At 47.2% G+C, this 26,883-nt stretch overlaps 1 protein-coding gene and 1 long non-coding RNA gene across 3 annotated transcripts in view; one reads left to right on the top strand and one right to left on the bottom strand.

The window, feature by feature from the left end:
* LOC143782996 (uncharacterized) overlaps nt 1-13,068 on the bottom strand; it is an 83,285-nt gene extending 70,217 nt beyond the window's left edge. The window contains exon 1 of the long non-coding RNA XR_013217075.1: nt 12,947-13,068. This is a non-coding gene — a long non-coding RNA (uncharacterized LOC143782996). The remainder of the gene's footprint in view (nt 1-12,946) is intronic.
* Nucleotides 12,995-26,883, top strand: part of RAD21 (RAD21 cohesin complex component) — a 29,428-nt gene continuing 15,539 nt past the window's right edge. The window contains exon 1 of one of the 2 annotated variants that reach the window (XM_077271111.1): nt 12,995-13,168. The gene's annotated coding sequence lies outside the window, so the exon portion shown is untranslated. Of the gene's footprint in view, nt 13,187-26,883 lie in introns of both variants that reach the window. The other variant, XM_077271112.1, reaches the window with a different exon arrangement.

Raw genomic sequence — 26,883 nt, 5'->3', positions numbered from 1 at the left:
AAATAAAAAAAAAGTAAGGCAGATTATCTGCCCGTTGTGATGTATTTGATTGGGGAAGGAGAAAGCTACATGCAATTTGTCTTACTTAAAGGCTGTACAGGCAGCAGAGCAGATTTGCTTTTTTTCCCCCTTATTCTTTTTGTTAAAGCTTTATGTTTGCTAACAATGCAAAATAATAAAACACACAACCTGATAAATGAACTCAATTTACATTTTCTTCTACCAGTACACCAAGGAGAATGCAGAAAACAAGCCAGAGGAATAATAAATCATTAAGTATTACAATCATATATTACTTTTTTCTCAAATTTACCAGGTCACGTGTATCACCCATGAGTCATGGGCCATGTCATTTTCCTATTAAGATCTAATGAACCAAATCTGAAAATGGGTTATAAGGCCTGGTGAGGCTCGAGAGAAATATTCATCTATTCTAGAAACGGATATTAGCGCGGTCCTGTGATAGGAGCCACCGGTGTAACAAGTCCATTCATAACATTTCTTCCTCCTAAATCTTCCCCCATCACCTGTGAGTGATATTACTGAGAAGTGGAAAGAACTCGGCGATGAAGTATTGACCTTGTAGTGGTACAGAGCGGGGGAGGAGCAGCGGGGAGAAAAGTCACCAATGTTCTGCTGACCCCATAACTGCAGAGTCCAGACCTCTTCTGGTATTAACATCATCACAAACACTGCGCCAGGTGTTGGCCTATTAGTTCCAGTGAAGGGAAATCGTGATGCTTCAGTACAAGACATTTTACACAATTCTAGTTGTGGGAACAGTTTGGAGAAGGCCCTTTTCTGTTCCCCATGGCTGTGCCCAGTGCAAAAGGTCCATACAGACAAGGTTGGGGGAGTTTGGTGAAAAAACATGACCGGCTACATGAGCCTGGACTCCAATCCCATCCACCACCTTTGGGAGGAGATAGAATGGAGATTGTGAGCCCGGCCTCTCCACAACATCAGTGTCTGACCTCACAAATGCTCTTCTGGATGAAGGGGCAAAAATTCCTAAAGACATCTCCAAAATTTTGCAGAAATTCTTCCCGGAGGAGAGGAAGCTGTTATAGCCTGATGAGAATAAAACATTTATAATGGATGATGAGTCCTAAAAGATAAGGTAAACCAGTGTGCACAATTAAAGCAGCTGGCCATACACGAGAGGTGTATGTAGCATTTAAGCAAGCCCTTTAGTCTTAGCCATGCAAGGAGGTACTCATCTTCAGGTTTGACACTATATCTGAAGACAAAAATGAAACATCATATGTTGCAGCATTTACTACAATTGTGTGCCCATGCCATTAGGTAACCAATATCAGCCAATCGTGTCCCGGCGGGATTCCGTAAGCGTGATCAGTGGCGTATCCAGGGGGGGCAGCCGGTGCATGTGCCCCGGGCACAGCCGACAGGGGGGCGCCTGATTATGCGGCGGTCCAAGGAGACTCCTTGTCGAGTCATACCCAGAGGTCGGCAGGGGAGGGTGAGCGGGGGCTGTCTATTTATACTCACCTGCTCCCGGCGCGGTCCCTGCAAGTCCCTGGCTCCCCGGCGCCCCAGCTTCTTCCTGTACTGAGCGGTCACATGGTACCACTCATTACAGTAATGAATATGCGGCTCCACCTCCCATAGGGGTGGAGCCGCATATTCATTACTGTAATGAGCGGAACCATGTGACCGCTCAGTACAGGAAGAAGCAGCGATGGGGAAGCAGGGATTGCACCGCGCCAGGAGCAGGTGAGTATAACGGGGAGGGGGAGCGCTGCGCAATATTCACCTGCTCCTCGTTCCAGCTGCCGCTCTGTCTTCAGCATCTTCTGCAGTGACGCTCAGGTCAGAGGGCGCGATGACGTGGTTAGTGCGCGCCCTCTGTCTGAACGTCAGTGCAGAAGACGCTGAAGATGGACCTGCGGCTGGAACGAGGAGCGGTGAATACTGAAAGTGCCGAGGGCCTGTGCGATGGAGAGGTGAGTATGTGATTTTTTTTTTATCGCAGCAACAGCAAATGGGGCAAGTGTCTGTATGGAGCATCTTATAGGGCCATAACGTTTGTGCAGCACTATAACGGGGCAAATGTCTGTATGGGGCCATAATTAGTGTTTGTGCAGCACTATATGGGACAAGTGTCTTTATGGAGCCATAATCAACGTTTGTGTAGCACTATATGGGCCAAGTGTCTGTATGGAGCATCTTATGGGGCCATAACGTTTGTACAGCACTATATGGGGCAAGTGTCTCTATGGAGCATCTTATGGGGCCATAATCAACGTTTCTGCAGCATTATATGGTGCAAATATCTTTATGGAGCATCTTATGGGGCCATAATCAACGTTTCTACAGCACTATATTGGGCAAATGTGTCTATGGAGAATCTTATGGGGCCATTATTAACCTTTATGCAGGATTATATGGGGCTCCTGATTCAATATGGATATTCAAAAACACTTAACCTACTGATGTCTCAATTAATTTTACTTTTATTGGTATCTATTTTAACATTATGGGGATTTAGGAATGTACCTTGGCTTGGTCATACAGTTTCAATAGAGTTAAGGTTCAAGTGGGGGAGGTTTGGGGGGGCGCCAAATTGATCCTTTGCCCCGAGTGCAGGAAAGGCTAGATACACCTCTGAGCGTGATGTCACCAGCTCCCGCTTATCTCCTGATGCGGAAGTCGGTGGAGCAGCACTGGCCCTTTAACTTCACATGCAGCCTCTGTACATGGTTGGTATTCACCTAGGTGCTGTCGTAATTTAGTAATGCTGCAGAAGCAATGAGGGTTAAAGTAGAACAGGCAAAAATTGGTGGCTGGGGGTAATTAATTATTTTATGTTTGGGGTAACATATATCATGAGGGATAGAAACTTTTTTGCCTGACCCGATGCTCTGGCAAAATGTACCACCTGATGAAGATAGTGTTATGCTATCGAAACGCGTTGTGGAGATCGAAGGGTTAATAAAGGTTTGTTAACCAGATTGCTGTCCCTACATTTATCCCTTATCTCAGCGCTCCACAGACCACTACAAACTTTTTCCTCCAAAGCTTACAGGGAAGACATAATCTATTTGTTCACTGGGTTCCCCACATGATGATCACTGATAGCAGTAATCTAAGGGTACTGTCACACTCTGCAACTTTCCAACTATCACGACCAGCGATACGACCTGGCCGTGATCGTTGGAAAGTCGTTGTGTGGTCACTGGGGAGCTGTCACACAGACAGCTCTCCAGTGACCAACGATGCCGAAGGCCCCGGGTAACCAGGGTAAACATCGGGTTACTAAGTGCAGGGCCGCGCTTAGTAACCCGATATTTACCCTGGTTACCATCGTAAAGGTAAAAAAAAAAAAACAGTACATACTCACATTCTGGTGTCCGTCAGGTCCCTTGCCGTCTGCTTCCCGCTCTGACTGAGTGCCGCCGTAAAGTGAAAGCACAGCACAGCGGTGACGTCACCGCTGTGCTCTGCTCTTACTTTACGGCCGGCAGTCAGTCAGAGCGGGAAGCAGACTGCGAGGGACCTGACGGACACCGGAATGTGAGTATGTACTGTTTGTTTTTTTTTACTTTTACGATGGTAACCAGGGTAAACATCGGGTTACTAAGCGTGGCCCTGCGCTTAGTAACCCGATGTTTACCCTGGTTACAAGTGAACGCATCGTTGGATCGGTGTCACACACACCGATCCAACGATGACAGCGGAAGATCCAGCGACGAAAGAAAGTTCCAAACGATCTGCTACGACGTACGATTCTCAGCGGTGTCCCTGATCGCTGCTGCGTGTCAGACACAGCGATATCGTATGGATATCGCTGGAACATCACGGATCGTACCGTCATAGCGACAAAAGTGCCACTGTGTGACAGTACCCTAAGAGTATACAGTGGGGAAAAAAGTATTTAGTCAGCCACCAATTGTGCAAGTTCTCCCACTTAAAAAGATGCGAGAGGCCTGTAATTGACATCATAGGTAGACCACAACTATGAGAATCAAAATGAGAAAACAAATCCAGAAAATCACCTTGTCTGATTTGGAAAGATTTATTTTGCAAATTCTGGTGGAAAATAAGTATTTGGTCATTAACAAAAGTTAATCTCAATATTTTGTTTTTTATCCTTTGTTGGCAATGACAGAGGTCAAACGTTTTCTGTAAGTCTTCACAAGTTGGCCACACACTGTTGGTGGTATGTTGGCCCATTCCTCCATGCAGATCTCCTCTAGAGCAGTGATGTTTTTGGCCTATCGCTGGGCAACACGGACTTTCAACTCCCTCCAAAGGTTTTCTATGGGGTTGAGATCTGGAGACTGGCTAGGTCACTCCAGGACCTTCATATGCTTCTAACGAAGCCACTCCTTTGTTGCCCTGGTGATGTGCTTGGGATCATTATCATGCTGAAAGACCCATCCACGTTTCATCTTCAATGCCCTTGCTGATGGAAGGAGGTATGCACTCAAAATCTCATAATATATGTCCCCATTCTTTCTTTCATGTACACAGTAGAGTCATCCTGGTCCCTTTGCAGAGAAACAGCACCAAAGTATGATGTTGCCACCCCCATGCTTCACAGAAGGTATGGTGTTCCTTGGATTCAACTCAGCATTCTGTCTCCTCCAAACACGACGAGTTGTGTTTCTACTAAACAGTTCTACTTTGGTTTCATCAGACCATATGACATTCTCCCAATACTCTTCTGGATAATCTAAATGCTCTCTAGCAAACTTCAGATGAGCCTGGACGTGTACTGGCTTAAGCAGGGGGACACGACAGGCAGTGCAGGATCTGAGTCCCTGGCGGCGTAGTGTGTTACTGATGGTAGCCTTTGTTACGGTGGTCCCAGCTCTATGCAGGTCATTCACTTGATCCCCCTGTGTGGTTCTGGGATTTTTGCTCACTGTTCTTGTAATCATTTTGACCCCACCGGGTGAGACCTTGCGTAGATCCCCAGATTGGGGGTCTTGTATGTCTTACGTTTTCTTATTATTTCTCCCACAGTTGATTTCATCACACCAAGCTGCTTGCCTATTGCAGATTCAGTCTTCCCAGCCTGATGCAGGGCTACACTTTTGTTCCTGGTGTCTTTTGACAGCTCTTTGGTATTCGCCATAGTGGAGTTTGGAGTGTGACTGTTTCAGGTTGTGGACAGGTGTCTTTTATACTGGTAACAAGTTCAAACAGGTGCCATTACTACAGGTAATGAGTGGAGGACAGAGGAGCCTCTGAAAGAAAAAGTTACAGGTCTATGAGGGACAGAAATCTTGCATGTTTTTAGGTGACCAAATACTTATGTTCCACCATAATTTGCAAAATAAATCTTGCCAAATCAGACAAGGTGATTTTCTGGAGTTGTTTTCTCATTTTGATTCACAACCCAGTTATGTGTCAAGGGCAAATTCAACAAAGAGACCAATGTGTTGTAAAAAAAAATCACAATTTTGGCCATGTATCAAAAAAAGTGTAATTTTGGCCATATACCATACTTCAATACTTTAGTATAATTCAGTAGTCTGGAGGGAAATAGAGATGGGTAGTCCAGCTCCCTCCCAAATGAAAGAAAGAGTGTATGGTATACTGGTCACTTATCAGGGCCGGACTGGCCATCGGGCAGTTCTGGCAAATGCCAGAAGGGCCGGTGGCAGTAGTGGGCCGCTCGAGTGTGCCGCTGTCGGCACACTCCCCCCGCTGTCGGCACACTCCCGGCCCTGCATTCAACTATACTGGAGTCATAGACGCCGGTACAGTTGAATGCAATGATGGAGGAGAGAGCGTCTGCTGATGCTCCCTCTCCCATCATTCCCCACTCTGCCTGCCGCTGACACTGCGGGTGCGTGATGACGTCATATCATCGCGCACCTGCTGTGTGACCGGGAGTTTGCAGCTGCTGAGACCAGAGCCAGGAGCAGTGCGGGGCAAGAGGAAAGGTGAGTAGAGTGGTTTTTTTAAATTATTATTATATATCAATGACTGAGTGATAACTGGATTGTGGGGCTATTGGGAGGGGCTGCATTACATTCTATGGGGCTGTGCTGCATTATATTGTATGGTGGCTGTGCTGCATTACATTCTATGGGGCTGTGCTGCATTACATTCTATGGGGCTGTGCTGCATTACATTCTATGGGGCTGTGCTGCATTACATTCTATGGGGACTGGCTGCATTACATTCTATGGGGCTGTGCTGCATTACAATCTATAGGGCTGTGCTGCATTACATTCTATGGGGGCTGTGCTGCATTATATTGTATGGGGGCTGTGCTGCATTACATTCTATGGGGCTGTGCTGCATTATAGTGTATGGTAACTGTGCTGCATTACATTCTAAGGGGCTGTGATGCATTATATTGTACGGTGGCTGTGCTGCATTACATTCTATGGGGACTGGCTGCATTACATTCTATGGGGTCTGGCTGCATTACATTCTATGGTGGCTGGCTGCATTACATTCTATGGGGACTGTCTGCATTACATTCTATGGGGGCTGGCTGCATTACATTCTATGGGGGCTGGACTGTATTACATTCTAAGGGGGCTCTGTTGTATTAAATTCTATGGGGGCTGTGCTGTATTACATTCTATGGGGGCTGTGCTGCATTACATTCTATGGGGCTGTGCTGCATTACATTCTATGGGGCTGTGCTGCATTACATTCTATGGGGGCTGTGCTGCATTACATTCTATGAGGGCTGTGCTGCATTACATTCTATGGGGACTGTGCTGTATTACATTCTATGGGGGCTGTGCTGTATTACATTCTATGGGGGCTGTGCTGTATTACATTCTATGGGGGCTGCGCTGTATTACATTCTATGGGGGCTGGCTGTAATGCTGGATACAGCTGTAATTATATGTTATATAGTCGTGTTACACTCCCCTCACTTCTTGTAACCTACAAGTGTACAAAGATATTATACAGTCACCATGTGACAAGTGGGCCTGTGTAACTTCAAATGCCAGGGCTGAATTTTAGTCCCAGTCCGGCCCTGTCACTTATTAATAAACGGGGACCCTACAGAGTTCTTTCATTACCTTGCTCATGAAGGGGGTTCCCTGGTCTGTCAGAATCTCCTTCGGCAGACCTGTCCTAGCAAAAATATAGACAAGTTACTCTTAGCCAAAGAGTTCTTTAGGGGTGCTATTTCAGGGCACTGGGTCGTATAGTCCATGACCACTAGGATATATTGATGCCCTCATGCGGACTTAACTAAAGGACCTACTAGGTCCATGGCAATTCGCTCAAACGCGATCTCTATTACTGGTAACGGGAATAGAGGACTTCAAAAGTGCAAAGAGGGAGCGGTTATCTGGCAGGTGGGGCAGGACCTACAATAATTCAGGATCTCCCGATAACATCCTGGCCAATAGAACCTCTGCAATATTCTCTCCTGCGTTTTCTCCACCCCCAGATGTTCCCCCAAATCATGCGAATGGGCCATGTCTAGAACCCTCCGCCGGTATGGCACTGGATCCAACAGCTGCTCCACTATTTCACCTCCCCACAGTGTAGTCACTCTATACAACAATTCACTATTGACTGCAAAGTGTGGGTACCTGGTGTCAGCCCCCGGCTCTTGAGCAACCGCAGCAATCACAAACACATTTTCAAAGGCCACTTTTAGGGTTAAATACCACATTTGAGTAGTCCCCAAATTTTCCCCAGAAACCCCCAGTTCAGGACCTCGGCCTCACTGGTCACTGTTTCTTCCTCATCATCAGCTAGGACACACAAGGAGAACTCCTCCACCTCAGGGTTGCGCTGGCTCCTGGCTGAGCCACTGGGCAATCCTGCCTTTCCCCACAAATCCCAAAACAGGATGAAGTCCCGGCCGATTATCTCAGGGTATAGTAAGCCTCTGACTACCCCAACCTCATGGGACTCTGTACCCAACTTGATTTAATCAATACTCTGGCAACAGGGAAGTCTTTGGCATCCCCATGGATACAACGTACGCCCACGTTTCCCTGGAATCAACTGGTGGGGAAGCGTGGCCCTTATTAGGGTCATCAAACTCCCAGAGTCTAAGAGTCCTGATACCAGTACTCCGATTTTGGTCACGGGGCATGACTGCAGCCCATCTCTGGGCTGATAGTTCACACTGCAGGCTGGGTAGGCATAATACGAGCAGCGCCTGCCTAAGCTACAATTCATCTGCTCAGCAGACATAGGACAACGGGCCACTATGTGTCCAGGACCATGACACCGCCAGCAGATCAAGTCTTTAACTGCAGCTTTTGGTAGCCCCTCATTGGCTCCTCGGACTCCCCCCAGTGGTGGCTCTGTTACCCCTTTTTTGGGACTCCGGCTCCTGGTGGATATCCCATTATGGAGATGTACCGCCCCCTGACTTCCTCATGGACCTCTCGACCACCTGATACCTTTCTATGAGGCCGACCAGATCATCCGCATTCAGGGGGTTTCCTTAGGCAAACCAGGTCTGCACTGGCCTGGGGAGAGAGTGAATAAATCTGTCCATGACAACCCGCTCGACCATCTGGGCTGGAGTGGAGGACTCCGGCTGCAACCATTTCTGGACCAAATGCAACCAGTCAAACATTTATGAGCTGAGAGGTTTGTCACCACAACACGCCCAGTGATGAACCCTTTGGGATGCCATTTTCAAGTTGGCATATTCCTGGGCATCCTGCAATGCCAAGTCAAAATAGGCTTTCTGGGCTTCACCTGTCAGATAGGGGGCCAGCACCTCTGCCCACTGCCCCGGGGGCAGACTCTCTGGCTCTGCCCCCTGTTCACAGTCAAAAATGCCTCGACGTTATGCACGACGCTAGTGTGAAAGAGACCTTAGTTGCTCCTCGAGGTAGACGCAGGCACGAGTAGAGTTAAAGTCTCTTGGTGGTTTATTACGTCATAAACCAAAAATGGTAACAGAAAAACAACATTTATGGCTCAAAAGAAAATAAACAGTTCATACACAGTCCTGCCAGTACTTCTGGGACAACACATATAGCAGCTCTAAAGGAGCATCAGCCTGGAGGCTTTCTTGCCTCTACACAACACAGACACAGAGAAGGAAAAACTGGCTGGACATTGATTTCCCCAGCCACACCCTTGAGGAGGAGATATGGTGAGTAGGTGTCCGGCCCATCTCTTACCTGCTCACCTAAAAACCCACCCATAACATGGACACTTAACTCCTTCAGCACATATCATGCTGAAAAGAAACTTATGGGTTTCTAGATAACGGAGGAAAGCAATCTCCCCTCACATGCAGTGCCAGTGACCCTGTCACAGGGGTTTATTCACATTAATATTATTTTTTCCTGAGGGATGTTGGAAAAAAAATGTAATCCTGTAAACCCCTTCAATGCACTATTTAGTGGTCTTTCAGGGCTGTATGATGGCATTATCTGTGGACAATGCAAAATACTAGCGGTGTGATTAAAGGGTTATTCCCATAATAACGAGTTATCCTTACTGATCACTGTGGATGGGATGACTGGGGCCCCAGCGGACCTGAGTATATAGAGCCCCATCCTGAAAGGAGCAGAGGTGCAACTTTGTCTTTACGACAAGAAAAGTGATCCCCTATTTCCGGATCTCCCACTGATGGTCCCAGGATCATAAGGCTACTTTCACACTAGCGTTGGGAACTGCACGTCGCAATGCGTCGTTGTGGAGAAAAAACGCATCCTGCAAAGTTGTCTGCAGGATGTTTTTCCCCATAGCCTAACATTACCGACGCATTGCGACGCAGTGCCACACGTTGCAACCGTCGTGCGACGGTTGCGTCGTGTTTTGGCGCACCGCCGCCACAAAAAAAGTAACATGTAAAGCTTTTTTGTGTGTGGGGACCGCCATTTTCGACCGCGCAAGCGCAGCCGAAACTCCGCCCCCTCCTCCCCGGACCTTAAAATGAAGCAGTGGAAGCGTCTTAAGACTGCTTCCGCTGCCAACGTTGGGCATTTTCTTCACAGTTTGCGTCGGTACGTCGGGCCGACGCTAGTGTGAAAGCAGCCTAAGGGGTCCCAGCGGTGGGACCACCAGTGATATTTTAGAAATAACCATTTAAAGTAGTAATATAGACCTTAACAATTGTTGTTTACCCAGATGATAAGCCATCAACAGGGGCGTAACTACCGCGGTCGCAGCGGTCGCCATTGCGACCGGGCCCCGCAGGTCAGGGGCCCCGGGCCGGCAGGTCTGAGCAGGGCCAGGCTGGCCATCGGGCACTTCTGGCAAATGCCAGAAGAGCCGATGCCAGTAGTGGGCCGCTGCACTGTTCCTCCCCCGGAACCCCCCCAGTGCCGCCGCCGCCGCATTTAACTATACCGGCGTCTATGACACCGGTATAGTTCAATGCAATGATGGGAGGAGAGAGCGTCACCTGACGCTTCCTCTCCCATCATTCCCCGCTCTGCCTCTGACAGTACACTGCGGGTGCGCGATGACGTCATATCATCGCGCACCTGCAGTGTCCTGGGCAGACTGCAGCCGCCAGGAGCAGCGCGGGCAAAAGGAAAGGTGAGGAGAGTTGTTTTTTTTTTTTTCTTTTTAACCGGACTGTGGGGCCATTATCGGGGGGGGGGGGGATGAGATGAGATGTGGGCTGTGCTCTATATACCCCTGTGCGGGCTCTGCTGTATATACCCCTGTGGGGACTCTGCTGTATATACCCCTGTGCGGGCTCTGCTGTATATATCCCTGTGCGGGCTCTGCTGTATATACCACTGTGCGGGCTCTGCTGTATATACCACTGTGCGGGCTCTGCTGTATATACCACTGTGCGGGCTCTGCTGTATATAACACTGTGCGGGCTGTGCTGTATATACCACTGTGCGGGCTGTGCTGTATATACCACTGTGCGGGCTCTGCTGTATATACCACTGTGCGGGCTCTGCTGTATATAACACTGTGCGGGCTGTGCTGTATATACCCCTGTGTGGGCTGTGCTGTATATAACACTGTGCTGGCTGTGCTGTATATAACCCTGTGCGGGCTGTGCTGTATATACCCCTGTGCGGGCTGTGCTGGATATACCACTGTGAGGGCTGTGCTGGATATACCACTGTGCGGTCTGTGCTGGATATACCACTGTGCGGTCTGTGCTGGATATACCACTGTGCGGTCTGTGCTGGATATACCACTGTGCGGTCTGTGCTGGATATACCACTGTGCGGGCTGTGCTGAATATACCACTGTGCGGGCTGTGCTGGATATACCACTGTGTGGGCTGTGCTGGCACCCAACACCATGTTGCAGTGCAGGAGATTCCTGCAACAGTCCGAGGCGTATCTAGGGGAAGCGGGGCGGGGGAAGGTGGGGGGGTTGTGGGGGCGGGGGAAGGTGGGGGGAGGGTAGGGGGGGTAGGGGGTGGGGTAGGGGGCGGGGGAAGGTGGGGGGGGTAGGGGGGGGCCCCATTTGGAAGTTCGCACCGGGGCCCATAACTTTGTAGTTACGCCACTGGCCATCAATATCAGTTTTGTGGGGGCCCGACTATCGGAGACCCCATAGCCTGAAGCTACTGTATATGTAAACATTGAGGATGCTGTGGATTTTTAAGGACGTATTCCAATCTCGTATATATATTTATGGCATATCCTAAATCTACAGCATGTGCAGGTCTCAACAGCCTGGAGAACGACGCCCGGACACACGCCAGCGGACAGGAAATAATATCATTATATTTCTTTGAGGTTTTTTTTTCAGCAAACCCTTTAATGCACCATATGGCTTTGTGGCACTACATGGCACCACTATTACACTGTATGGTGGCATTATTACATACTTTACAGCAGTAGTACTTTTATTAAAGGGAGTCCGTCACCCCCGAAATGCATTTTAAATGGGATGCACAGGGTTGTAGGGGGTTAGGCCTCTTTCACACTTCCGTCTTTCAGCTCCCGTCACAATCCGTCGATTTTTGAGAATGCAGGATCCTGCATTTTCCCATAGACTTGTATTAGCGACGGATTTTGACAGATGGCCTTCTGTTTCATCCGTCGCGCACTGGATCCGTCGTAAAATAGCGGTCTGTCGTGCAGAGAAAACGTTCATAGGAACGTTTTTTGTGCACGTCGGAAAATCGGTCAGCGACGCATCCTGCGCTGCCCGTCGTCGGCTACAATGGAAGTCTATGGGAGCAGGATCCATCGCTGAGCTTCACACACAGGAATCCAGCGACGGATCCCGTTTTTCCCCTCTGAGCATGCGTGGAAGGATTTTCAATTCCGGGAAAAGGTCTCTCTCTCTCCCTGGACATTCAATTCCCGGAATTTGTGAACGACGCATCCGTCATTACACTGGATGCGTCACACATGGTTTTCCCTATTTTCGTGACGTCCATCGATCCATCCTTTTGCTGTACAACGACAGACAGCAGAAAACGGAAGTGTGAAAGAGGCCTAAGCCCTTATAACAACCACACTAGCACTGCGCCTATTACTGGCACAGGGTTGGAGAAAATAACTTTTAATTCGTATGCTTCGGTGCTCCTAGGCGTAGACAAGAGTTTAGGGCACAGTTACGCCAGTGCCAGCATGGTTGTTAGAGGGTTGAGTCCCCTAGAACACTGTAGAGCACATTTAAAATACATTTTGACTCCTTACACGACCTTGTAGTATGAATTGAAAACAAAAATGTTTTTTTCCCACGGTAACCAATCAGAGCGCAGCTTACATTTTTCAAACCCAGAATACGAAATAAAAGCAGAGCTGTGATTGGTTGCCATTGGAAACCAATAACTTGCTGACCAACTAGGGTGAAGCCCCGCCCCTTTGTTTGAACTACGCCCAGTCCGCTCGCGCGGTGCCTTCACTTATTATAGTATTGTTTATTACACACCGCCTTACTGTTTATATCCCAAATCATGACCCCCTGAAATAAAATTGATATTATGAACAGTATGCTTTCCGTGTTTTTCCTTAGTTCCCTCAACCAAAATGGCGTCTTCGCCTCCTGACTACACCCCGCCCTTTCCTCCCAATGACGTCACACGCACCTCGCCGCTCTGCCCCGCTAGCTCCCCGCCCTCTCTATGGTTACGCTCGCTGCCTGTGGTTTTTCATCAGTAAACATCCTGCGGATTTGAACGCGCTGTTTGGGCGGCAGGAAGGGCCGCGGCCGCCATCTTGTTTGTGTCAGTGTGGGCCCGAGAGGCGGAAAGGGAGCCAGGAACCGAGCGGCGGCCGCCTCAGTGCAGAGCGGGGGGCAGCACACGGCGGTGAGTGTCCGGCAGGGGGTGAGTACGCGGGGAGTAGTGAGGAGAGGGGCGGCCGTGTGCGCGGAGTCCTCCCCGGGGCGGATATCCAATATGGCGGGCAGGAGGAGGAAGAGGCCGCGCTCGGTCCTCGGCTGCCTACACCGCCTGTGTGCTCGTATGTGCAGGCGGAGGCCGCGGGAGGTCCGCGGGCTGTAGGCGCCATCCTCCGCCCGGTACCGGCCTCATAGCCTGCCGCTTCTCCGCGCTCGGGCGGACATGTTTATTTAAAGGGGCCGCGCACCTACAGCAACATCCGACCTCACCTGTGGACTGTACTGGTGCACGGGCCTGCAGAGGGGCTGATAACAGAGAGCAGCAGCTCAGCTTCTGAGGCTGTAAAGTTCATTGTTATCCGGTTCAGAGGTGTCTAATCTGCCGATCTCCAGCTGTTATGGGACTACAGCTCCCAGCATGTCTTGTGAATGAGAAATGCAACTGTATCTTCTTAATCTTTTTTTCATATTCTGTAATTATTTTTTTTCTGGTGATGGAGCTGGAAGGGATTTTTTTTCTTTACTTTTTATAACTTTTATCAAATTGTTTGTTTGATGTTCTCTATCATGAGCACACGCACCCTCTGCCTCCCGGCTTGCCCCGCAGGGTGTGGGCGGGGGGCAAAACATGTCTGTGAGAAAATACACATATAAATGTGGGGAGGTGAAGTGCTCTGGAATAATTTACCCCAGACCCTGGCAGTGCATTGAGTTTCTGGGACACTGTTTAACCCCTTAGCGACCGCCGATACGCCTTTTAACGGCGGCAGTTAAGGGTACTTAAACCACAGCTGTGGAAAAAGTGAATAGCGCCCCCCAGAGTTGGATTTTCTCTGGGGTCTCGGTTACCGGGGATAGCCGAGACCCCAGAGAACATGATTCGGGGGGTTTTTACCGACCCCCGAGTTGCGATCGCCGGTAATTAACAGTCGCAAACCCCCCCCCCCTTCCGCGATTTCCCATTTAATTTCTCTGTCCTCCGATGTGATCACACATCAGAGGACAGAGAAATGGGGTCCCTGATCGCCCCTCCGATACTCACCTGTCTCCCCTGGTGCTCCTCGTGGCTCACGATGGGCGCCGCCATCTTCCGGCCAAAAAGTGGCCGGCCGGCACCCGGGAGATCTTTGGGGTCTCGGCTGCAAAGAACATGATCATGAACATGATCGGGGTCGGTTTTCACTGACCCCTGTTTTGCGATCGCCGGTAATTAACTGTTTACCGGCGACCGCAAAAAAAAGCGATGTGTAATTCTCTGTCCTCTGATGTGATCGCACATCAGAGGACCGAGAAATAGGGGGATTCGGGGACCCTGTCATACTTACCGGTGTCTCTGGGTCCTGTGTCCTCTCCTGGTCCTGGCCGCCGGCTTCTTCCTTCGGTAAGCATGATCTGCTGGCTGGCAGCTGGAGGGGTTGGGGCTAAATTTAGGGTTGGGGCTAAATTTAGGGTTGGGGCTAAAGTTAGGACTAGGGTTGCGGCTAAAGTTAGGGTTAGAGTTGGGATTAGGGTTTGGATTAGGGTTGGCATTAGGGTTACGTTTGGGATTAGGTTTGGGATTAGGTTTGGGGTTAGGGTTGGGATTAGGGGTGTATTGGGATTAGGGTTAGGTTTGAGGTTAGGGTTGAGATTAGGATTAGGGGTGTGTTGGATTTAGGGTTATGGTTGTTTTGGGGTTAGGGTTGTGATTATCGTTAGGGTTGTGATTAGGATTATGGATCGGGTTGGCATTAGGGTTAGGGGTGTGTTAGGGTTAGGAGTTAGATTTGGGGGGTTTCCACTGTTTAGGTACTTCAGGGGGTCTCTAAACGCCACAGCCAATTTTGTGCTCAAAAAGTCAAATGGTGCTCCCTCCCGAGCTCTGCCGTGCGCCCAAACAGTGGTTTACCTCCACATATGGGGCATCAGCGTATTCGGGATAAATTGGACAACAAATTTTGAGGTCCAATTTCTCTTGTTACCCTTGTGAAAATAAAAACGTGGGGGCTAAATAATCTTTTTTGTGGAGAAATTTTTTTTTTTATTTTCACAACTCTGCATTATAAACTTCTGTGAAGCACTTGGGCATTCAAAGTTCTCACCACACATCTAGATAAGTTCCTTGGGGGGTCTAGTTTCCAAAATGCGGTCACTTGTGGGGGGTTTCTACTGTTTAGGTACATCGGGGGCTCTGCAAACGCAACATAACACCTGCAGACCATTCTATCAAAGTCTGCATTCCAAAACTGTGCTCTTTCCCTTCCGAGCTCTGCCATGCGCCCAAACAGTGGTTTACCCCCACATATGGGGTATCAGCCTACTCAGCATAAATTGCACAATTTTGGGGTCCAATTTCTCCTGTTACCCTTGTGAAAGTAAAAATTTGGGGGTGAAAAATCATTTTTGTGGAAAAAATGATTTTTATTTTCATGGCTCTACATTATAAACTTCTGTGAAGCAGTTGGGGGTTCATAGTGCTCACCACACATCTAGATAAGCTCTTATGGGGGTCTAGTTTCCAAAATGGGGTCACTTGTGGGGGGTTTCTACTGTTTAGGTACATCAGGAGCTCTGCAAATGCAACATGACGCCCGCAGACCATCCCATCAAAGTCTGCATTCCAATCGGCGCTCCTTCCCTTCCGAGCCCCAGCATGTGCCCAAACAGTGCCCCACCCCACATATGGGGTATCAGCGTACTCAGGAAAAACTGGTCAACAGATTTTGGGGTCCAATGTCTCCTGTTACCCTTGAGAAAATAAAAAATTGCAGGCTAAAAAATCATTTTTGAGGAAACAAAAAAGGATTTTTTATTTTCACAAGGTGCTGGAATCATTCTGTGCAGGTGATTAAATTATCACCTGTGCAATACAAGGAAATCCTGAAAACATGACCTGTTGGCGGCCCTCGAGGAATTCAGTTTGACACCTCTGCCTTAAGGGGTCTAGTTTCCAAAATGGTGTCACTTGTGGGGGGTTTCCACTGTTTAGGCACATCAGGGGCTCTCCAAACGCGACACGGTGTCCGATCTCAATTCCAGCCAATTCTACATTGAAAAAGTAAAACGGCACTCCTTCTCTTCCAAGCTCTGCAGTGCGCCCAAACAGTGGTTTACCCCCACATATGAGGTATCGGCGTACTCAGGAGAAATTGCACAACAACTTTTGTGGTCTAATTTCTCCTGTTACCCTTGTGAAAATATAAATTTGGGGGCAAAAAGATCATTTTTGTAGAAAAAATTTGATTTTTTTATTTTCACGGCTCTACTTTATAAACTTCTGTGAAGCACTTGGGGGCTCAAAGTGCTCACCACACATCTAGATAAGTTCCTTAAGGGGTCTAGTTTGCAAAATGGTGTCACTTGTGGGGGGTTTCCACTGTTTAGGCACATCAGGGGCTCTCCAAACGCGACACGGCGTCCGATCTCAATTCCAGCCAATTCTCCATTGAAAAAGTCAAACGGCGCTCCTTCTCTTCCAAGCTCTGCGGTGCGCCCAAACAGTGGTTTACCCCCACATATGGGGTATCGGCGTATTCAGGAGAAATTGCACAACAACATTTATGGTTAAATTTCTGTTTTTACACTTGTGAAAATAAAAAAAAAATGGTTCTGAAGTAAAATGTTTGCAAAAAAAAAGTTAAATGTTCATTTTTGCCTTCCACATTGTTTCAGTTCCTGTGAAGCAAGTAAAGGGTTAATAAACTTCTTGAATGTGGTTTTGAGCACCTTGAGGGGTGCAGTTTTTAGAATGGTGTCACACTTGGTTATTTTCTATCATATAGACCCCTCAAAATGACTTCAAATGTGATGTGGTCCCTAAAAAAATGGTGTTGTAAAAATGAGAAATTGCTGGTCAACTTTTAACCCTTATAACTCCCTAACGAAAAAAAAATTGTTTCCAAAATTGTGCTGATGTAAAGTAGACATGTGGGAAATGTTATTTATTAACTATTTTTTTGTGACATATCTCTCTGATTTAAGGGCATAAAAATACAAAGTTTGAAAATTGCAAAATTTTTAAAATTTTTGCCATATTTCCCTTTTTTTCATAAATAATCGCAAGTAATATCAAAGAAATGTTTCCACTATCATGAAGTACAATGTCACAAAAAAAACAATCTCAGAATCAGCAGGATCCGTTGAAGCGTTCCAGAGTTATAACCTCATAAAATAAGGGAATGTGCACACGTTGCGGATTTTTCCACAGCGGATTTGGAAAATCCGCAGTGCAAAACCACTGCGGTTTTCACTGCGGATTTTATCGCGGTTTCTTCTGCGGATTCCTCTACGGGTTTTCAACTGCACTTTCCTATTGGTGCATGTTGAAAACCGCTGCGGAATCCACAGAAAGAATTGACATGCTGCGGAAAATAATCCGCTGCGTTTCCGCAGCCTGTGCACAGCGTTTTTTTTTTTTTTTCCATAGGTTTACATGGTACTGTAAACTTTGGGAAAACTGCTGCGGATCCGCAGCGTCAAATCCGCTGTGGATCCGCAGCGTGTGCACATACCCTGGCTGGTCAGAATTGTAAAAATTGGCTAGGTCACTAAGGGGTTAACTTTCACACCTTGGTCAGCCACAGGCATTGTTCCATCTCACACCTTGGTCGGCCAATGTTTACTTTCTACGCATCACTAATTTAATCAAGCTGTACTAATCCAAGACAGGGTGGTAAACCTGCGAAAATCAAACATAATTGGGTTTCACATACTGCTGTACTTGCTTTATTTTCACTAATAACGCAGCAAAACGTGTGTGGGGTTTTTTCAGCGTTTTCACCACCCATTTTAATGCAAATTTTGATCTGCGTTTTATAGTACCAGCTATGTCTTGAGATTTCATGCACAATTTTTTTTTGTCATTATTTTGTGCTTTGCAAGTTTTTTGCACAATAGAGCATGCCACTTTTTTCAACATTTTCCATCCATTAACATGAATGGTTGGTGAAAAAAACACTGAAAATCCGCAGATGTCGAGGTTTTTTTTACATTAAAGTTTTAGCATGCACAAGAGACAAATTTTGCATGACAAAAACCACAAGAAAAAAAACCAAAACCTGCTTTTTTTTTCTGCAGTTTATTTCCTGCCAAGGGATCAGGTTTTGCTGCAGAAAACAAAATGCCTACTGTGAACTTATCCTTACTTTCAATGGGTAAAAAACGATGAAAGTGACATGCTCTATTGTGCAAAATAAAAAGCAAAGGATAAAATACTGAGGGCAAAAAAAAATTCAAGCTATGGGCATGAGATTTCTGAAATCTCATAGACTTTGCTGGTACTGTAATACGCAGCTGAAAATTAGCATTAAAAAAAGCTGAAAAACCACCACGTGTGAACATAGCCTAAAAGGTCAAATGTGGTGACAGATTCCCTTTTTAATAAGTTAAATTGCTAAGTTTCTTTTGCAAGCACCTTGCAGATTTATATATTTGTGAAAATTAAATTGCACAGGAAGGTGAGCAAGAAAATGGCGGCATTTCTCCTGAGGTGCGGTGTTGCTTTCAGGTTCTGTTTGCGTTCGTTTAGGATTCTGTAGAGAAGGAATAACTTGGAAAAAATCTATTTATAAGGAAAGGATTCCTAACTGAAACCAAAGTTTGTTACGATGATCCATGAAATGATTTGTTGCTCTTTGCACAGGTTTGTTCTTAGGGTACGGGGTACGTGTCCATGGACTGGATTACATCCGGATTAGCTGCGGACTGGATGCTGTGTACAGCCGCAACGTTCAACCTTCAGCGTCCAGATGTTACAGCATAGTGGACGGGATTTTATGAAATCCCGTCTCCACTATGTGTGCGAACTTGCATCCGGCGGCCCTGCATTTCCGGACATGTGATGCATCTTTTTAGAACGCATCATGTCTATCTTGCAGCGATTCTCCATCTCTACAAGATAAATCACTGGGCCCTATATGTATCTGGTGCGGCGATTCCGCATGTGTGCAATGAACATATCCGGAATCACCACACATACCACCACGGAATCACCACACGTACGTATAGTTTAATGTTTAAAAGGGTTGTCCACTACTCCAGCAACCGTTTCTGAATCCCCATGTCACCCCACCACCACCTATACTCTCCTCCGATGCTGGCGTCATACCAAGGGTCTTAGCACTGGCTCTCCCGGGGCGAGTGACATGGCTTTACTGATCTCCCCTCCTTCGGACAAATCGGGACATCAGGTGGAAGTGAGAGCAGCCGCAGCTTTGACTTCCTTTGGATATAAATAAATAATAATCTTTATTTTTATATAGCGCTAACATATTCCACAGCGCTTTACACACATTATCATTGCTGTCCCTATCAGTAAGTCTTTGGAATGTGGGAGCAAACCAGAGAACCTGGAGGAAACCCACGCAAACACGGGGAGAGCATACAAACGCCTTGCAGATGTTGCCCTTGCTTGGGTTAGAACCCAGGACCCCAGTGCTGCACAGTAACAGTGCTAACAGTGCTGCCCTATATATTGTATCCATAGGAGGTGGGAGTAAGGCCATGTCACTCGCCACTGTAGATCAAGTGCTGAGACCCTGAGGCGGTTATAAGGGGTTATTCTACGGGGGGGGGGAATCGGTAGTGGACAACGCCTTTTTTGTTCAAGTTTTTTTGGGTTTTTGTTTTTTACGGCTGTTTAGGTATCAGCAATGTATGTTCTCTGTGTAGTAAATACCAGTTGCCGTCTTCTACTCTTGCCAGCGCTGCTCCTTCTTTCTCCACCATCCTGTGACAGCAGCTGTGACAGGCTGGAGATCATTGGCCAAACGTTACTTTCTTGGAAGCACCACTCCGGCTGTTTTTTTTATCTGTCCCTAGTAATAAACTTAGACTTACCAGCTGCCGTCTTTTGCTCTTCCTGTCTCCGGTCCTGATCCGCCATCTTGTGACCACAGCTCTGACTGACCATAAGTCAGAGGTAGTGGTCACAAGCTCTGCGTAACCTTTGGAACCTTCTTTTGGCCTTACTCTGGCTCTCATAGACTTACACTGAGAAGTGACCTCCGCCTCACCACTGGAGAAGTCTGGCAGCTAGTAAGCTACAGAGGACAATGGCGGCTCATGAATATTAGGGATCAATCTGCCACGATCGTGGCCTAGTGTTATTTTACTGTAATCCAATTTTATTGCATGCAAGAATCAGCTCACAGGTGTGGGGAAGATGGAGAACTTAATTTCTCCTTTGTGTGAGTTGGCATACACCGGACTGCACTCTGATGACATCCAAGTGCAGTCCGACTGATTGCATGCACCCTTACATTGTATGGTGCACGTCATCTGATCTACGCTGCTTATCCGGTGACACATCAGATGGCATTTGTTCGAGTTATACGCTGTCTACTTACCAATATTATTGAACCCTAAAACTGGGGGCAGGGGAGCTTAACATTAACGACACCACTCCAGTCATGTGATCCTAAAAAGAAACGGCGCAGCGCTGTAAAGTGCAGGAGAAGGCAACCGGTTAGTGTTCTACTACACACATGGAACATACCTTACCGATACCAGTGGTGAAATGAAAAGAATGCCAAAGTGGTTCAGCTTCTGATGGGCTCTGCGGGGGCAGGAAGCTGCGATATCCTATTTAACCGCTGCAGCCGATCACAGGCCATAGCATGTGACCGATGGTCAAGATGTCGCTGCTCAGCACCTGATGGGGGATAGAGCAGGTAATGCTACCGTCATTCCTGCCCCTGATGTTCTGTGCGGTCACTTCATTTTGTGGCTCAGTACTGATACTGACAAGGGGTTTTATATAGTTTAGATTTTTTTTTTCCTTACTCTGGGATCCATTATTTTATATTTCCGTCATCACTTGGGCATTACCAGGAATAACCGTAGTTTTCATTGACATTTTGGGCTACGTAAGACTTTTTCATCATTTTCTATTTTAGGAGCATAGATGACTGACAGAATTTTTATTGTGGCTTTCCTTCTAATCAAAACTTTTGTGGCCCAAATGTTTCCTGTTCCTTTCTATTTGCTGGTAGATAAGTGAATGTATATTTTCCAACTGAGGCAGTGGTGGGTGCGCAGGCGCGGCAGTGGTGGGTGCGCAGGCGCGGCAGTGGTGGGTGCGCAGGCGCGGCAGTGGTGGGTGCGCAGGCGCGGCAGTGGTGGGTGCGCAGGCGCGGCAGTGGTGGGTGCGCAGGCGCGGCAGTGGTGGGTGCGCAGGCGCGGCAGTGGTGGGTGCGCAGGCGCGGCAGTGGTGGGTGCGCAGGCGCGGCAGCGAGCGCTGCTACATTGCAGGTCATTTCATTGTTGCAGGTTGGTTGCCACAGGCGGTAGTTTCTATGTCTGTAATTATAGGACATAGGGCAGTTTTGTAGTCTGAGGTCCACTGCAAACCACAGTGAGGGACAGGTAGAGGCATGTAATGCCAATTCTGAAAGTTTCTCCACTTTGTTTTTGTTTTTTTTTTCCCAAGAGCTTTATGAGGACTTTTGTGTGTGAGTTGTAATTTGATACAATTCACTTTATCATATTATGTGCAGGAAAATAGAGAAAAGAATGTGATAAGGGCAGGTGGAATGGTGACGAAACGACTGCTGCAATTATTTTGAACCTGCAGTAAAAATGAGCTGGCAGCATGTTTGTCCATGTCAGTGTGAGGCACCAGGGATCCCAGCAAGTGAAAGTTGTCATCTAAGGTCTCCCATCCGGTGACCACTGGGCCAGGGTCCTGCGGGATGATGGCCCATGTCTAATTGCAGCACTCGGTGGTTGGCGTCTACGGTTGTCATGTTAGGGGCCCTTTATTCTCATGTGGCTCCAGAGAGCAGTAATTACATGTTGAGCTGGTGAATATTTTTTTACTTTGCCTGTTCTTTTATAGCGGAAAGTTTAGTTGCTATATAGATGCATGAACAGTGTCCTATGTACATCTGTGTATGTATATAATCTCTACGCATCCAGTCCTGTATCCGGTGGGGTGATCTGGAGGACAGATGCATTTCTATGGATGACAAGTTGCAGTGTGTGTCTGTCCCATGATGACGTGTATAGGAACTTGCTGGACGTCTGTGGTTAGGGGATGGTGACCAGAGAGATGCTTAACAAGTGACGGGTTAACAAATACATCTTATCAGAAAGAACATTCTGCTAAAACATAATTTATTAAATCATAACATTAAAGTAGTCAAAGACCAAATTAAGGCATGAGACTATAGAGATCAAAACAATCAAAGTTTATAGGTAATACAGAGCTTTGTCCTTAAAGAGAGAAATCCGAAATAGTTTTTTATTTCACCCTAAGGCCGGTTTCACACGTCAGTGGCTCCGGTACGTGAGGTGACAGTTTCCTCACGTACCGGAGACACTGACACACGTAGACCCATTAAAATGAATGCATCTGTGCAGATGTCATTGATTTTTTGCGGACCGTGTCTCCGTGTGCCAAACACGGAGACATGTCATTGTTCGTGGGAGCGCACGTATTACACGGACCCATTAAAGTCAATGGGTCCGTGTAAAACACGCACCTCACACGGACGGTCTCCGTGTGGCGTGCCGGAGACAGCGCTACAGTAAGCGCTGTCCCCCCCACTGGTGTTGAATCCGCGATTCATATGTTCCCTGCAGCAGCGTTTGCTGCAGAGAAAATATGAATAATAGTGTTTAAAATAAAGATCTATGTGTCCCCCGCCCTCCCACCCCCTGTGCGCCCCCCCCCCCCCCGCTGTTCAGAAAATACTCACCCGCTCCCACGTTGGTTGTAACTCCTTCCTCTCTGCCCCGCACCTTCTACTGTATGCGGTCACGTGGGGCCGCTCATTTACAATCATGAATAGTCGGCTCCGCCCCTATGGGAGGTGGAGCCGCTTATTCATGACTGTAAATGATCGGCCCCACGTGACCGCATACAGGAGATGGGGCCAGACCAGGAAGCCGCGACAGCCAACGAGGGAGCGGGTGAGTATTTTCTGAACAGCGGGGGGGGGGGGGGGGGACACATAGTGTTTAAAATAAAGATCTATTATTCATATTTTCTCTGCAGCAAACGCTGCTGCAGGGAACATATGAATCGCGGCTTCAGCACGATGCAGGGTACCACACGCGTGGGTACCACACGCTCCGTGTGGTACCCACTCGCCATACGGGCGGCACACGTGTGCCGCACGTATGGCCTACGTGAGTTCACAGGCACACGGACACGGATAACTCCGGTACCGGAATTATCTGGACGTGTGGGACAGCCCTAAAAGTGGCCTCAATTATGTCCCTTCCTAACCGCAGAGGTTGGCACCTTATCTTGGCGCCCCCGCTCACTGACGGCTACCCCTAACATTTCCTAATCTGACTCGTTCCACATTAACAACTGGTAGACATATAACCTGCCTCCATAAACGGAACCAAACTTCACTAATACGGTGGTGAGTCAAAGAAAAAACAGATTAGTTAGATGGCTTAAAGATATTGAAACGACAGCATGGGTGAGACAATCACACAAGTATTTCAGTTTAAATTCCATAGAACAACCATTGTATCTTACAAAACATTTAAAGTAGGGCTTAAAGGATAACCTCCATTATTTTTAGCCCCAGTCAAAAAGACACAGCCCCTACACATACTGCCAGAACAGATAATGGATCGAGAGTTAAATGCCAGGACGATCAGTATGGATATTGAGCCTGGCTTACCCTGACAGGTCCCCCTAGTACGTGTCCTGCCTTGCTGCGGACGTTGGCACCCTATTTTGGATGCAAAAGTGGCTTTCCCTCAATCATCCTATTATTCATCCTGTGCTGAGATATAATTAAGGAAATTAATGATATCTCACAATATTACCTATAAACATTGTTTTGATCTCTCTAGTCTCATGCGTTAATTTGGTCTTTGACTATTTTAATGTTATGATTTAGCAAATGTTATGTTTTATCAGGATTTTCTTAATAAGGTCAAGTTATCCCCTAACCCCTTAGCGACGGGGCCAAATTTTTGAAACCTGACCAGTGTCACTTTATGTGGGAATAACTCTGGAACGCTTCAACAAATCCCAGTGATTTTGAGATTGTTTTTTTCGTGACACATTATACTTTGATAATGGTAAATTTAGGTTGATATGTTTTGTTTATTTATAAAAAAAATTGTAAACAAAATTTACAATTTTCAAACTTTGAATGATGATCCCTTTAATCCAGATATCGCAGCAAAACATTAATAAATAACATTTCCCTCATGTCTGCTTTACATCAGCACCGTTTGGAAAATGTTCTTTTATTTTGTTAGCATTTTAGGAGGTTTAAAAATGTAACAGTAGTTTTTCACTTTTTCAAGGAAATCTACAAAATTTATTTTTTTAGGGACTTATCCATGTTTGAAGTGACTTTAGGGGTCCCATATATTGGGAAACCACCAAAAGTGATACCATTTTAAAAAGAGCACCCCTAGACATATTGAAAACTGCTGACAGGTAGTTTATTAGCTCTTCAGGTGCTTTACAGGAATTAATGCAAAGTGGCATGATAGGAATGAAAATGTGAATTTTTACCACCTAAATTCCTCTGACTTCTGAACAGATTACTACAGCTGTCAGACTCTAAAGGTACCGTCACACTAAGCGACGCTGCAGCGATACAGACAACGATGCCGATCGCTGCAGCGTCGCTGTGTGGTCGCTGGAGAGCTCTCCAGCGACCAACGATGCCGAGGTCCCTGGGTAACCAGGGTAAACATCGGGTTGCTAAGTGCAGGGCCGCGCTTAGTAACCCGATGTTTACCCTGGTTACCATCGTAAATGTAAAAAAACAAACAGTACATACTCACCTTCACGTCCCCCGGCGTCCGCTTCCTGCACTGACTGAGCTCCGGCCCTAACAGCAGAGCGGTGACGTCACCACTGTGCTGTGCTTTCATTTTACGGCCAGCGCTCAGTCAGTGCAGGAAGCGGACGGCGGGGGACGCGAAGGTGAGTATGTACTGTTTGTTTTTTTACATTTTACACTGGTAACCAGGGTAAGCATCGGGTTACTAAGCGCGGCCCTGCGCTTAGTCACCCGATATTTACCCTGGTTACCATTGTAAAACATCGCTGGTATCGTTGCTTTTGCTGTCAAACACAACGATACACAGCGATCTGACGACCAAATAAAGTTCTGAACTTTAATCAACGACCAGCGATATCACAGCAGGATCCTGATCGCTGCTGCGTGTCAAACACAACGATATCGCTAGCCAGGACGCTGCAACGTCACGGATCGCTAGCGATATCGTTTAGTGTGAAGGTACCTTTAGGCCACTATTTGGCTGTGAATTGCCATAGCAAACATCAGGACCACACAATCATGATCTGAGGGCACCAATTGGGATAAAGAGGGAGAAGCCACACTCTGCTGACCATTTATAGGATGTAGTCACTATTGACAGCAGCATCTAAGGGGTTAAACAGATTTGGACAGTGCAAACACTGATCGTGGCAGCAAGTTGTCAGCTATAGTGTACAGCCGACAGCTGCTGGATTGTTACCTGTATGTGGAGGCTATCCTCTTATATCTCAGGTCAGTTAAAAGACGTATTGGCTGTCATTAAGGGGCTAATCCAGTGGGTAGGCGATAACTTACTACAAATAACCATTTAATAGCCGGCTGAGATGTATCAGCCGCCAGTAACCAGTCAGCACATTGCCTCTTGTCTATAGACGTGGTGGTTTTAGGCATCAGCTGTGGCAGTCACAGCGATGACAATCTATATGGTGACATGTTACACCAATCCATTTTACCTTTTTTTATTTTTTTTTTCAATGGCAAATCTGTCCAGTGTGAACATGTTGCAGGAATAAGCTGACCTTATTCCATCAGTAGCCACAATACTTTGTGGGTGGTCTGTGATATGGAGGGTCCCCGTGTACATGTGACAGCACACCGTGGACCCTGAACCAGGGTGGGTCATCTGTTTCATTTACAGAATGCAGATGTAAATCTAGCAGGGTGACTACAAGGTCCAGCATGTCTAGATGCTGTCAGTAATGTGATACCTAAAAAGAGCTGAGTATTGGAAGTCTGAGCTCCTGCCTCGCTGATGGGAAGTTTATGAACTGCGCAGTATTAGTATCAGTCACCATAACGTTTTTAGTTTGGGGTCCATCACAACAGTCACCCGCTATGTGCATCGTTTCCTAGAGGCAAGTACATTAACCCCTTTCTGACCTCGGACTGGATAGTACCTCCGAGGTCAGAAGCCCCGCTTTGATGCGGGCTCCAGCGGTGAGCCCGCATCAAAGCCGGGACATGTCAGCTGTTTTAAACAGCTGACATGTGCCCGTAATAGGCGCGGGCAGAATTGCGATCTGCCCGTGCCGGTTAACTAGTTAAATGCCGCTGTCAAATGCAGACAGCGGCATTTAACTACCGCTTCCGGCCGGAAATGATCGCATCGCCGACCCCCGTCACATGATCGGAGGTTGGCGATGCTTCAGCATTGTAACCATAGAGGTCCTTGAGACCTCTATGGTTACTGATCCCCGGCAGCTGTGAGCGCCACCCTGTGGTCGGCGCTCATAGCAAGCCTGAAATTCTGCTACATAGCAGCGAACATCAGATCGCTGCTATGTAGCAGAGCCGATCGAGTGGTGCCAGCTTCTAGCCTCCTATGAAGGCTATAGAAGCATGGCAAAAGTGAAAAAAATATAAAAGTTTAAATCACCCCCCTTTCGCCCTTATCAAAATAAATCAATAAAAAAAAAAATCAAACCTATACATATTTGGT

This window comes from Ranitomeya variabilis, chromosome 6 (assembly GCF_051348905.1).
Source record: "Ranitomeya variabilis isolate aRanVar5 chromosome 6, aRanVar5.hap1, whole genome shotgun sequence".
NCBI lineage: Eukaryota > Metazoa > Chordata > Amphibia > Anura > Dendrobatidae > Ranitomeya > Ranitomeya variabilis.
Note: the sequence above shows the minus strand (reverse complement) of the source record. Positions and strands in the feature narration are given on the sequence as shown.